Source organism: Jaculus jaculus, chromosome 11 (genome assembly GCF_020740685.1).
Source record: "Jaculus jaculus isolate mJacJac1 chromosome 11, mJacJac1.mat.Y.cur, whole genome shotgun sequence".
NCBI classification, from domain to species: domain Eukaryota; kingdom Metazoa; phylum Chordata; class Mammalia; order Rodentia; family Dipodidae; genus Jaculus; species Jaculus jaculus.
The window spans coordinates 53235798-53251116 of record NC_059112.1 but is presented as its reverse complement, the minus strand read 5'-3'; the positions used below and the strand labels follow the sequence as shown (position 1 = coordinate 53251116).

The 15319-nt window shown below is 40.8% G+C and overlaps 1 pseudogene; it reads right to left on the bottom strand.

Annotated features, from left to right (window-relative positions):
- Positions 1-11957: 11957 nt before the first annotated feature.
- LOC101593600 lies at positions 11958-15109 on the bottom strand (annotated as a pseudogene).
- Between the last annotated feature and the right edge of the window lie 210 nt (positions 15110-15319).

Sequence of the window (15319 nt, the reverse complement as noted above, 5' to 3'; positions counted from 1 at the left end):
AAATTAATGAATTGGAAACCAAGGAAACAATTAAGGCAATTGACAAAACAAAGAGCTGGTTCTTTGAAAAAATAAAAAGATTGACAAACCTCTGGCCAATTTGATCAAGCAAAAAAAAGAAAGACTCCAAATTAACAAAATTCAAAATGAAAAAGGAGAGATCACAACAGACATCAGTGAAATTGGCAGAATCATCAGGACTTATTTCAAAAACCTCTACTCCACAAAACTGGAAAATGTGGAGGAGATAGATAAATTCCTGGATGCATATCATCTACCAAAGCTAAACTCAGAGCAGATCAATCACCTCAATGAACCCATCACGCTCATGGAGATTGAAAAAGTAATAAAAAACCTCCCAAAAAGAAGAGTCCAGGACCAGATGGATTCCCAGCCGAATTTTATCAAACCTTCATGGAAGAACTCAAACCAATCTTCCTAAAACTGTGCCACACAATTGAAGAACAGGGAAAACTACCCAACTCCTTCTATGAAGCTAGTATCACCCTAATCCCAAAACCAGGCAGAGATGCCACAAGAAAAGAAAACTATCAGCCTATTTCCCTAATGAACATAGACGCAAAGATCCTCAACAAAATTCTCGCAAACCAAATCCAACAACACATCAAAAGCATTATCCACCTTGACCAAGTGGGATTTATCACAGGAACACAAGGGCGGTTCAACATACGAAAATCTGTCAATGTAATGCACCACATAAACAAGGTTAAACATAAAAATCACATGATCATTTCGATAGATGCAGAAAAGGCCTTTGACAAGATACAACATCACTTCATGATCAAAACATTGGAGAGAATCGGCATAGCTGGTTCACATCTTAATATAATAAAGGCAATATACAAAGCTCCAAAGGCCCAAATAATACTTAATGGAGAGAGACTGGAGGAATTCCCATTGAGATCAGGAATAAGACAGGGATGTCCTCTCTCACCTCTGCTTTTCAATACAGTTCTGGAAGTCCTAGCCCAAGCAATAAGGCAGGAGAAGGAAATAATAGGGATACAATTTGGAAAGGAAGAAGTTAAGTTAGCACTATTCGCCAATGACATGATTGTATATGTAAGAGACCTGAGAGACTCCATACCAAAACTCCTGAAGGTGATTAACTCCTATAGCAAAGTAGCAGGATACAAAATCAATGCACAAAAATCGGAAGCATTTCTGTATGCAAATGACAAAGACACAGAAAAAGAAATAAAGGACATAGTCCCATTTTCAATAGCAACAAAAAAAAAAAAATACCTTGGAATAACGTTAACCAAGGAAGTAAAAGATCTATACAACGAAAATATAAAAACTCTCAAAAAAGAAATTGAGGAGGACTTGAAAAGATGGAAAGACCTCCCATGCTCCTGGATAGGCAGAATTAACATTGTGAAGATGACAATCTTACCAAAGGCAATATATAGATTTAACGCAATTCCAATAAAAATCCCTACAGTGTTCTTCACAGACATAGAAAAAATGATCTCAAATTTCATATGGAAAGGCAAAAGGCCTCACATATCCAAACATATCCTCAGCAAAAGCGATACCTCTGGTGGCATCACCATACCTGATCTAAAGCTATACTACAAAGCCATAGTAATAAAAACAGCATGGTACTGGCATAAAAACAGGAGTATAGACTAATGGAATAGACTTGAGGACCCGGATTTTGGGCCAAGCAACTATAGCTACTTGATATTCGACAAAGGCCCAAACAATATAGACTGGAAAAAAGATAGCATCTTCAACAAATGGTGCTGGATAAACTGGATAACCACATGCAGGAAACTAAAACTTGATCCACACATTTCACCATGCACAACACTCAAATCCAAATGGATCAAAGACCTCAACATAAGACCAGAAACTCGAAAACTACTGGAAGAAAATTTAGTACGTACCTTCCATGATATAGGAATGGAAAAAGACTTCCTGAATAAAACTCCAGTGGCTCAAGTTCTTAAACAGCCACTCAATCATTGGGATCATATGAAGCTGAAGAGTTTCTTTACAGACAAGCATATAATAAGCAAAGCCAATAGAATACCCACAGAATGGGAGAAAATATTTGTAGGTTATCCAACTGATAGAGGCCTTATCTCTAGAATTTACAAAGAACTCAAAAGTCTAAACAATAAGAAGACAAATACCCCACTCACAAAATGGGGCACAGAGTTAAACAAGCAATTCACAGAGGAAGAAATACAAATGGCAAACACACACCTAAGAAAATGTTCATCATCCCTAATCATCAGAGAAATGCAAATTAAAACAACGATGAGATTCCACCTTACCCCAATAAGGATGGCCAACATCAAAAGGTCAAATGAAAATAAATGCTGGCGAGGATGTGGAGAAGCAGGGACACTCATTCACTGTTGGTGGGAATGCAGGATGGTACAACCACTTTGGAAAGCAATATGGAGACTCCTGAAAAAGCTGACTATAGAAATACCAACAGACCCAGTTATACCATTACTGGGCATGTACCCTAAAACCTTCAAACCAAAAGCCAGAGAGATTTGCTCAACCATGTTTGTAGCAGCTCAATTCATAATAGCTAAAAGCTGGAATCAACCCAGATGTCCATCATTAGAAGAATGGATAACAAAGATGTGGTATATCTACACAATGGAATTCTATACAGCAGTAAGAAAAAAATGACATAAAGAAATTTGAGGAAAAATGGTTGAACCTGGAACAGATCATTCTCAGCGAACTTACCCAATCACAGAAAAAAAATCGACACATAGTCTCACTCATCTGCCACACCTAAACTGTATCTGCCCAAGATGCCTTACATACCCAGCAAGCACCTCATGGACTAGACAATAAGATGGATGGGAGGGCGGGGAGGGAATCAAAGAGTGGAAAACAGTAATCTGGACCCAAACCATAAAATTCTACTTCCTAAAAGACAGACCAAATGGCTGAACCTTCACTAGACCCTTACAGGAAACACCTGAACCACAAGACACTGGAGAGGGTAGGATCAAGACTGACCTAAATCTCCTACATCTTCCCTCCCTCCCTCTCCCCCTCTCCCCTCTATCTCTCTCCTCTCTAACTCTTGTATATTAGTTATCTTTTTCCTCAATTTCTTAGTGGACACTGACCTGTAACCCCCACTTCCAGCTTGGGCCTACCATCCACAATGAGCTTTTGATCAGAGAAACCTACAAGGTTTCCCAAAACAATGACAGACTTCTGTCAGAGTACTTGATGACCCACCAAAGGCCAGTGATAAGACCCTATTGCTGAAGACTCCATACACAGCTGACGCGTAAAATGGAATGACATGGCTGGAAGCCAGGAGAGAGTCAGTCCCCAGACAGTCAGCGTGTCTAGTGCCAGAAGGCGCTACATAGGTGACTGGGGGAAATGACCAAGATCTGTCCAAGCAACACATTGTTTAACCTAATTAGCAACAAATAACCGGATGTGATGCTCACACAAGTGCAATAGTGGTACACAGCCATGATGAGGAATCAATTGCTCTTGATTTGGCTAACTGATCCACTCAGTGGTACTAGACCCTTAGCTGGAGCTGGGAAACAAGTCAGAACCATACCCAAACACAAGCCCACTCTACAATATCAAGCTACCATCAATCACGGGGTATAAAAGGGCCTACACCTATCAAACTGTCTATCAAAAAAGTAAGTGTTATCTCAATTTTCTGGGTGCTAACTTACTCTCTGTTGGAGAATCTGCTTCTCTTTTCCAGATAGATGCAGATCCTAAGAAGAGAGCTGCCCCAACATACCTCAAAAGGGGCCCAACTGAAACTAAGGACAACTGGTGAAATAAGCAAGGGTGATGTTTTCCTGTGAACTGGATACCAGCACAAAGGGGAAGGAGATCAACGCAGAGAACAATCAACTCCTACCAAATCAGAGAGCCAAAGCCTCAGAGGTCCCCAACACCTCAGCACTGAAGCAGACCAAAAATGAACCCAACATGGCTCAGGGAAATCTTGCGGAAGAGGGGGCGGAAAGAATGTCAGAGTTACATGTTGGGTCATGATTTGCAGAGGCATTTATCATACTAATAACTGGGGGCTATCTCCACAATGCACGACCCATTTTCATTAACAAGGAGGGTCTAATGGGAGGTGGTAGACCACAGATGAGCCTAAATAATGGTACCAAACTGCCTGTATTCACTGAAATGAAAACTAATAAATTAAATTAAAAAAAATATGGTATATCTGTGTTTGGTACATATAATTTCATGACTGTGATGTCTTCTTGTTGGATTGTTTCCTTGGTGAGTCAAAAGTGGCCTTCTTTGTCTTTTTAAACTATTTTTGGTTTGAAATATATTTTGTCAGATATTAGTATAACTACACCTGCTTGTTTCTTATTTCTATGTTCTTAAAAATAATTTACCATCCCTTTGCTCTGAAGGGATGTCTTTAGTGGTGATGTGGGTTTCTTGAAGACAGAAGATAGAAGCATCCATTTTTCTGATCTACCCTGTTAGCTTGTATCTTTTGATGGATGAGTTAAGACCATTAGTATTTAAGGTTATAATTTAATCCCTCCCAGGACTCTTTATGGTGTTTGGTGCTTTCTTGGGCTTTGTATATTTTTGTGCCTGCTCAATTTTGGTTACTCTGTTCTTCTTCTAGGCTTTTGAGGTCATTTGCTCAACTCTTCTGCCTGGATTATTCCCTGAAGTATTCTCTGTAGGTTTGGTTTTGTTTTCGTACAGTCATTATGGCGGTTTGATTCAGGTGATCCCCATGAACTTAGGTGTACTGAATTTTAGGTGCCCAGTTGATGGAGATTTGGGAATTAATGCCTCCTGGAGGCAGCGCATTGTTGGGGGCAGGCCTATGTGTATTATAACCAGTTTCCACTTGCCAGTGTTTCGAACATTCTCTTGTTCCTGTTGGCTGCCTGATGTTGGCCAGGAAGTGATGTTCACCCTCTGCTCATGTCATCATTTTGCCCTGGCATCATGGAGTTTCCCCACAAGGATGTAAGCCAAAATAAATGTTTATTTGTTTTCCCCCCACAAGCTACTCTTGGTCAGGTGACTTCTGCCAGTAATGTGAACCTAACTGCAATAGGAAAGTTGGTACCAAGTAGTGCTGTCAATTACTGCCAGATACCTGACTCTGTAGCTTTGGTCTTTTGAAACTGATTTTCAAGAGGAATGTGAAAGACTTGAAACGTTTGCCTAAGAGACACCTTACAGTGCTCTAAGTACAGCTTGATGGACTATTCTAGTCAGAGTCAAAAGACTTGAATGCAGTAAGAACTATGTTATGAGGGTGAGAAAGAACTTTGCCTGGACCGGGCTAGAAGCAATTTTTGTAAGAGGCTTCCTGTTTTGTCAATGTCCTGAGAAGTTGTGCAGGGTTGCAGTGAGTAGAATGGACTGGTGTGAGCAGAGGGATATGGTACTGAAATTAAATCTCTGGGGTGAAACCTCTGCTGTTCAGCTGCAATCATATGAGAGATTACAACCTTTGAGAATGGGCCAGCTGACCACTGGGACAACAGGATGAACATAAGAGTCTTTTGAAGGGGCCCGAGAACTCAAGAGTGTCCTGTTCTTCAAAATCTGCTTTATTTATACTTGGATTAACGAATTGGTACCCTACCTGGTATTATGGAATATAAGAAATGCAGGAAAGAGAGGGTCATTGGATTTGCAACATGGTCTTGTGTTTTGGAAATGGCCATAGGCAGTGTGAAGAAGGTTTGATAGATGCCTCCATGGAGATCTGATGAAGCCATGAGGATGGACTATGGGTTGCAATCGAGACTCAGTGGAGATGCTGGGACCACAAAATGGCTGCTAAGGGAAACAGATGGCTGGAAGGGCAGAATTGGAAGTCCAGAGACTTGCTGGTCAGAATAATCAGACTTGGAGAATTTTCACTGGTTAGAGTTGTTGGACTTGTAGCTACATGATGTTTTACCTGTTTAAATCTTGAATTGGTTGAATATTTCTTTGTTATACCCAATGCCATCTTTTGCAGTGTGAATGTTTATTCTGTGCCATTATGGGGTTTGGGGGGATCTTTTTTATTTTGGTATTATGGTTCAGTTAAAAGACATTACGTTATGGGGATGTTTAAACATCATTAGAATTGATTAAAGATATACAGATGGGCTGTAGGGAAGGCTTACCTGTTAAGGCATTTGCCTGCAAAGCCAAAGGACCCCAATTCAATTCCCCAGGACCAACATAAGCCAGATGCACAAGGGGGTGTATACACCTGGAATTTATTTGCAGTGGCTGGAAGCCATGGTGTGCCCATTTCTCTCTCTCTTTCTCTCTGTGCCTCTTTCTCAAGCAAATAAGTAAGTAAAAATAAAAATAAATAGGGACTTTGAAAGTTGGACTGAATGCAATGCATTTTACATCATGGATGGTTATCAGTTCATGGGGGCCAGGTGTGGAATGTGGTGGTTTGATTCAGGTGTCACCCATAAAATTAGGTGTTATGAATGCTAGGTCCCCAGCTGATCGAGATTTGGGTATTATTACCTCCTGGAGGCAGTGTATTGTTGGGGGCTGGCTTATGGATGTTATAGCCAGTTTCCCCTTGCCAGTGTTTGGTCCACTCTTCTGTTGTCTACCTGATGTTGGTCAGGAAGTGATGTCCACCCTCTGCTCATCTCATCATTTTCCCCTGAAATCATGGAGCTTCCCCTTGAGTCTCTAAGGCAAAATACACCCTTTTTTTTTTTTTTTATCCCACAAGCTGCTACTGGTTGGGTGATTTCTGCCAGCAATGCAAACCTGACTGCAACAGTCATATAGCTGGCTTTTTTTTTTTTTCATGGAAACTTTTCTTTATGCTATCTATTATGAGGGATACTTTCACTGGGAACAGAAGTTTGGGTTGGAAGCCACAGTTTTGTTAGAGTTTGAAGTGCTGTACTTCAAGCCTTTCTGGCTTCCAGGTTTCTATAGGAAAGTCTGAGGTAATTCTAATGAGATTGGTTTTGTATGTAATGAGTTGTTTCTCTCAAGCTCCTTTTAGCATTCTTTGTTTTCCTTGTTTAGGGTTTTCACTATTTTGTGCCTTGGAGAATATCTTCTTTGGTCCAGTCTGTCTTGTGTTCTGTGAGCTTCTTGTATCTGGATGGGTCTCTCTTTTGAGAGAGTGAGAAAGTTTATTTCAATAATTTTGTTTAATATGTTCTCCATGCCTTTGGCTTGACTTCCTTCCCCTTCTTACTCATGATCCAGATGTTCGGTTGTTTTATGGTATCCCACAATTCCTTCATGTTTTTCTTTTTTCTTAAGCCATCAAAGGTTTTGGCCTCCCTAGCAATTTCTTATGTCTTTTCTGTCAGCTCTGAGGTTCTGTCTTCTATATGATTAACTGTGTTAGGATTTCTAGAGAGGCTTTTACAAGCTGTATTTCAGTTTTGTTTTCTGTTGCATTTTTCTGTATCAGGTCCATCCCTATGCTGAGTTCCAGTTTCAGATAGTGGTTTGACTTTCTAGATACATCTTGGAATTCATTCTCGAATTTAATCATATCTTCATTAAACTGTGGGGACCTGCGGTGTGGTGATGTGGTGTGTTGCTGATGGGGGTGGGTAGCATGTGAGCACAGTGTGGGGAGCCAGATGGGTGAGGTGCTATGGCAGATGGGACTCTGCAGAGGTGAGAAGGTGCACTTGGTTCTGGGACCCTCCAAGTTAGTGGCTAGGGGATCCACTGGCACCCAGGTCAGAGGTGCTGGCATGGAAGGATGGACCCCGCCTCTTTTTTTAAAAAATTTTTATTTTATTTTATTTTATTTTTTATTTGAGAGCGACAGACACAGAGAGAAAGACAGATAGAGGGAGAGAGAGAGAATGGGCATGCCAGGGCTTCCAGCCATCCCCACCTCTTATACTGTATAGAAGCTCAGTGGCATGGGGTATGGAGGAAAACCAATCACAAGACTGCTCTGTCTGCTTGAACTCAGTTGGCAGGATTAGGCATCAGCCCATCCTGTTTCCTAGCTAGTTTTCTCCTAGAGTGTATAGGAATTGGCTCATTCCCAAATGTGCATCCCAGGGCTCACCTAGTGGAGGTCCTTTAATACCTACTAGTGCTGGAGCCCTCCCCGACCAATTCTTGTCTGATTTCATGCCTGAAGCTCTAGCATGATTATGAGTTGCCCATTTTGACCAGAAGTCTTTCTTTTGCTATAGATGGATCTAGGCATGCCTTTGTTTTCTTTGCCATCTAGAAAATAAAACAGATTCTCCAATCAATTGTGAGAGCAATTTAGGTTAAAGGGGGTATGCAAAGTTGCTTAGGATATTTTTGATGTGCCAGCCAAATCTTTCCTGACCATGAGTTTCTGACTTGGTTTCCAGTACCAGATATGAGTTGCCTCCCAGAGTGGGCCTCATGTCCAATCAGAACAGTTGGTTAACTGTAGTCACTAATGCCACTACTGCACAAGTGTGCACTTCTTGTATAGCTGGTGGATTCTGTAGTCTTCAGGGTCCCCTGCTTATCTATGCTACTAGAGACTGTTTTCCTCCAGCAGCTCTAGAGGGCTTCCCAGCACTATGAGGGTTAGCAGGGAGGAGCTAGTTTCCCTTTCAGTTCCAGCATGGCATTCCCATGTCATATGACTGTAGCCTGTGCAGTCTTTAGAAGTAGGGTCTTACCTTTTAGCTCTGTCAGGTAATCAAGTATTTTGTCAATAGCCTACATTGATTTGGAATCTCATGGGTCACCCTGGTCAATAGCTTAATGTGGATGGATGTGCAACCTAATTCTAGACCTTGGATTTACCAGCTGGTATTTGTATTTGTAAATTTAAGCTTTTATTACTTCTGTCCAGACTGATTATCCTCCCCTTTAATTGATGGTTATATCTTGTAGAATGCTGTGGTGGTTTGATTCTGGTGTCTCTCACAAGCTTAGGTGTTCTGAATGTTAGGTTCCCAGCTGACAGAGATTTGGGAATTAATGCCTCCTGGAGGCAGTATATTGTTGGGACAGGCTTATGGGTATTATAGCCAATGTCCCCTTGCTAGTATTTGGTACACTCTTTTGTTCCTGTTGTCCACCTAATGTTGGCCAGGGGGTAATGTCCACCCTCTGCTCATGTCATCATTTTCCCCTGTATCATAAAGCTTCCCCTCAAATTTGTAAGCCAAAATAAGCTTTTTATTTGGTCCACAAACTGCTTTTGGTCAGGTGATTTCTGCCAGCAATATAAACCTGGCTGTAACATTAAAGTTTAGTCCCAGAGGAATGGGGTTTCTGTTAGACACATGACTATGTGGCTTTGGCCTTTTGGAGCTTATTTTCAAGGGGAATGTGGGAGGATTTGAAAGCTTGGCCTAAGAGATGTCTTGCAGTGTTTAAGTACTGATGTACTATTCTGGTCAAACTCAGACCTGAATGCAGTGAGAACTATGGACTGAGAGGTTTGGCTTATGAGGGTGAGAAAGAACTTTTCTTGGACTGGGCTAGAAGAAGTTTGTGTGAGAGACTTGCTGTTATGGCCTGTCCTGAGAATTTGTGCAGGATTGCATTGAGCAGAAATGGACTGGTGTGAGCAGAGAGATATAGCACAGAAATGAAATATTTGGGCTGAAACTGCTGCCCATTAAGCTTCAGTTCCGGTTACAACCTTTGAGATTGGGCCAGCTTACCACATTGGGAAAACAGAAATAATGAGGTCCTTTGAAAGGGACTGAGTGCTCAAGGAGTGTCCTGATCTTCAAAATATGCTTTATTCTTCCCTGGAATAACGAACTGGCACCCTACCTGGCATTTTGGAATATGAGAAATGCAGGAAAGAGAGGTCATTGAATTTGCAACATGGTCTTGTGTTTTGGATTAGCCATGGGCAGTTTGAATCACGTTTGCTGGATGCCTTCATGGAGACCCAATAGAGCAATGAGGATGAACCATGGCTTGCAGTGGAGACCCAGTGGAGATGCTAGAACCACAAGGTGGCTGCTAAGGAAAGCTGACATCCCCAGTGGTTTTCCAGGATTGTGAGTAGCCTAGCTGGGGGGTGGCGGGGGTGGGGCAGAATTGGAACTCTTAGAGACTTATTGCTGGTTAGAATTACTTGACTTGGAGATTTGTCACTGACTATAGTTGTTGGACTTGGAGCTACAAAGTCTGATGCTTGCCCTGTTTAAATCTTGTATTGCTTGAATATTTCTTTGCTGTGCCCAATGCCATCTATTGTAGTGTGAATGTTTATTCTGTGCAACTATGGTTTTTTTTTGGAGGGGGGTTGGTATTATGGCTCAGTTAAAAGACTTTAGATTATAGGGATGTTTGAACATCATTAGGATTGTTGAAAAAATATGGGGACTTTGAAAGTTGGACTGAATGCATTGCATTTTACATCATGGGTGGTTATCAGTTCATGGAGGCCAGGGGTGGAATGTGGCAGTTTGATTCAGGTGTCCTCCATAAACTTAGGTGTTTTGAATGTTAGGTTCCCAGCTGATGGAGATTGGGGAATTAATGTCTCCTGGAGGCAGTGTATTGTTGGGGACAGGCTTATGGGCATTATAGCCAGTGTCCCCTTGCCAGTGTTTGGCACACTCTCCAGTTACTATTGTCCACCTGATGTTGGCCAGGGGGTGATTTCCACCTTCTGCTCATGCCATTGATTTCCCCTGTCATAATGGAGCATGTGCTCGAGTAGGTAAGCCAAAATAAACTTTATTTTTCCCACATGCTGCTCTTAGTAGGATGAGTTCTACCAGCAATGTGAACCTAACTGTAATAAATGCTAACCAGAATAAGGGTTTTCATGGAACTGATTTTTATTGATGTCTTAATTTTTGTGAAATTCCCCATCCTTACCCCTCCAATCCCTTTCCATCACCAATATTCTGTTTCTCTCCCAACATGTAGAAACCTCTCCTCTCTTCCCAACCCATTTTTTCTCTTTCCTGGTCTCACTCTAGCTTATTTCCATATTCCTAGTGTTGACTTCAATTTGTACACATCTCCACTTGATTCAGGTTATGAAATTCATATGAGAGAGTACATGTAGCATTTGTCTTTCTGTGTCTGTGTGACCTTGTGTAGAAAGACCATTGTCTTAAAAATTTCATTATTTCATTTCTTCTTACCACTGTGTAGAATTTCACTATGTATATATACCACAGTTTCATTATCAGTTCATTCATCAGTTGATGGGCATTTAGGCTGATTCCAATTCCTTGCTGTTGTGAATAGAGCTGCAACAAACAGTATTGAGCTAGTATGTCTGTAGTAAAGACTGGTGTCCTTAAGGGTCTATGCCCAGGAGATTTATAGCTGGGTCAAATAGTAGATCTATTTTCAAATTTTATAGGAGTGTCCATACTGCCTTCCATCGTGTTTGCATCAGTTTGCATTCCCACCAGCAGTGGGTAAGGGTTCCTCTTTCCTCACAGCCTTGCCAACACTTATTGTTATTGATTTTTTGATGTATGCCATGCTGACTGGAGTGAGATGAAATCTCCAAGTTGTTTGATTTAAATTTCATTCGTGACTAAAGATATTGAACATATTCTTAAATGGATGATGGTGATTTGTATTTCTTCATTTAAGAATTTTCTGTTAAAAATATCTACCTAATTTTTTGATTAGGTTTTTTGATTTTTTTATTGCTTAGTCTTTTGATTTCTTTGTAGATTCTACATATTACACTTTTGTCAGATGTATATCTGGTGACGATTCTCTCCAATTCTGTGGAATGTCTATTGATTCTGTTGATGGTTTGCTTGTCTGTATGGTACTAGCTTTTTAGTCTCATGAGGTTCCAGTGGTTGAGTGTTGATCTAATTTCTTCCTGATTTCTCTTCCAGATTTGTTTTTTTGAAAATGAGCCACAGCCAATTTTATTCAAATTATCCAAAATTTATACCAAGTATATCAGCTGTTTCTAAAATGTATGTCATTTATTTTATATAAGTAACATCTTACAACTTTTTCTTCATTCTTTACAGTTCTTTAATAGAAGCCAGAATCCTGAGTTGCCCAGTTAGGAGCCTCTGACCTACTATTATTTTTTTTTTTTTAAAGGAAATCCAGGTTTTTGTTTGTTTTTATTTTTTCAAGGTAGGTTCTCGCTCTAGCCCAGGCAGACCTGGAATTCACTGTGTCATCTCAGGGTGGCCTCAACTCAGTGATCCTCCCACCTCTTCTTTGTTGGACTAAAGGCGTACAGCACCATGCCTGGCAGGAAATCCAATTCTGAGGCACAGTTATCTTGAAGACTTATTTTTATTTCTACAGAGTAAAGTCCAGGCTCTTCAGTCTGCATACAAACTCCTTATTGTCTAGCCTCTGGTCTAATTTCCTGCCACTCATCTGCCGGGCACTCTGCACTGTGGTCTCTGAACTAGTTGTAGCTCATATTCAGGCCTGTCATGCCTGCCAGGAATGCTTTTCTCCCCTTCTTTACTTGCGAATTTCTGCTCCTCAGGGTGTTCTTCAGATACCCTTTTCTCCAGGAAGCCTTCCTTAAAACCCACTTCCCTCACTCCAGCTACATGCTTCTTATGTGCATCTTTTGCCATTATACCTCCCACATCCTATTGAATTTACTTCTTCTCTTAAGCTGTTCTGTTCTTCAGGGCAGGAAGATATCCTTCCAGTCTTAGAGTTTGGATTTGACTTCTGATAGAAATTAATTGAGAGAGAATATCTTTGTTTAAGGTGCTTCTAGGAGAAAAGAAACATATATTTGCTGGTCCCCATAACTGTAGGCAGTAACACCCCATTTAGCTGAGGAGATTCAGGTTATGTCTGTCACCTGTGAGATCCCCTAACTTCTGAGGGACACACTGGGATTTGAGTTTAGGTATGTCTGATTTCTAAAGCACAGATTCTTTCTCCCATCTCATTCTCCTGGTTCTGGATTCAGCACGTAACCATTTCAAGGCAGATGAGACATTTTGAATGTGGAACTCCTTTGAATGAGAATACCATCTGCATGCAAATCTGGGGAAACTTCAGAAAGGTGGAGATAGAGGAAGTGCCAGATGGCCCAAGGGGATCTCACAGGGTGAAACTCATTTTTTTTTTTTTTTTTCTTTCTTGAGGTAGTTTTTGGTCCAGGTTGACCTGGAATTCACTATGTAGTCTCAGGGTGTCCTCAAACTCATGAAGATCCTCCTACTTGTACCTCTACCTGTGCTGGGATTAAAAGTGTGTGCCACCACACCCAATTCTCAAGTTGTTTTTAAGGAGACAGAGAAGTAGATTATTCTGTATTTCTTTGATTGATGATAATTGCTATTACTTCCTGGGTCTCACAGACTCCTTCAGGTAGACCTATGCTCTAACTTAAAATTGAGGAAATTGAGGGTTAGGAAAAGGAAGTGACTTTCCAAAGGTCACACAATAACTGGTAAAGCTAGGAAGTGGATCCATGTAGTACAAATGTAGCTCATATTTATTTACCTTTCTTTTTTGCACTGCTGGGGATAACTAACACGTGATAGGCAAGCACAGTACTACTGAGCTACATCCCCAGCCAAAATGCATCCTTGGAATATTTTTTACTTCCCAAATTTGGATGTGTCAGAAGTGGGGTTTGAACATAACCTCTGTAGAAAATATACAATAAGGTCGCTCACAAAATTTGCAGTTTCTTATTTGACCTTGGGAAAGAGGCTACCCAGTTTTCCCCAGCAATCCAGGCTTTGTGCTGCTGCTACTGACCCCTTCCATACTCACTCCTATCCTGCAGAGAGAGCTCTATTCCTGTGGATGTGGCTCAGCAGCAGGAGCTCAAATGGCTGGAGATGTTCAATAACTGGGATAAGTGGCTGTCACAGCATTTCCAGAAGTTTTCTGACCTACTATTTTGCTTAAGTTTCTTTTCAATATTCATGGCCAACATCTGGCTTTTAAAAGAAAGACTTTTGGTCTTTTAAATCACTTGTTGATAGGGTGAGACTGCATTGTTCCCCAAAACCACATGACCTAGCTTTGAATCAATCTTGGCATCCAGCCTTGCATTTCTAATCAAGTTCACAATCCACCTTTCTGCTTCTTCTGGAGTCATATTCAGTTTATCTGCTAACATATTTATACTAATGCACTGGTGGATACGACAAAAGGTCTCAAAGATGAAGAGATGAGCATTTTCAATGAAATCCTACAGACAAGCCACCAGGAAGAAGTCATTCACAAGCACTGACTCACACTCTCTCAGCTTTTTCTGAGCCCCATCAAAATCAAAGTTCACATATAGGCATTCAACAAATTCAGTAATTGGGTCTTTGTAAATATAAGACTCCTGTTGAATAACTTTCACTAGATCTTTCAGCACTTGCCAGCATTTCCGAACATCTTTGTTTGTTATGACTGCAGTGGTCAAATAGCAGAGAATATGTGGGCACATTGTCTGAATTGCATTAAAGTATTGTGGTTTATAAAGGAAGAGATCAATGATATTATCACAACCTTTTGGATGGTTGAAGAAAACAAACAGAGACAAGTGGATAAGCCATGTTCACTGCTGAAGAGACTGGAGTGGAGAACTCACAGAATTATTATCGATGGTCTCTTTTAAGAGTGTAAGGTCTTCCATGGCTGCATCCCAGTTCTGCATTAAGATCTCAGACGCCAGCTTTCCCCAGAGTGAAGTTAAAGCATTTTTATCTGTTGCTGGAACCAACACTCTAAAAAAGTAAGGATAGTCTTCTTCTCCTGAGTAATTCCCACATTCATACTGGAATTTTTCATACCTGTAGAGTGTATCTAAATATTCCTGCCTAAACCCATGCTTGTCTGCCAGGTAGTCAAATAGCATCCGACCATCCCTGGTTGACTGCATCTGTCTTGTTGTTTCTGGATCTTCAACCATCTTCACAATGGGTTCTCTTTCTGCCTGAAGCTGTTTCAGCTATGCCACAACTGTGGTTCTTTTTTCTCTTAAAGCATGAGGAATATCATCAGAGTAAAGGTTTTTGTATACATCCATTGCAAAGTCTACCATGTTGGTATCACTAAGAAGATCCAATTTCCCTTGTAATAATTCTTTTTCATTATATATTTCCTTCATGGACAGGAACTCAAGGAGCGGGAAGACCAGGTGCTGGTCCAGAAAGTGCACGATGCGCGTCATCAGGTCATACTCCACCATCTTGCCAAAGAGAAGGAGAGCCTGTTCTTTTCCAAATTTTTAAAAAAATTTATTTTTTCAATTTTTTATTAATAACTTACATGATTATAAGAAATATCCCATGCTAATACACTCCCTCCCCCCCCTTTCCCCATTGGAACTCCATTCTCCATCATATCCCCTCCCCATCTCAATCAGTCTCTCTCTTATTTTGATGTCATGATCTTTTCC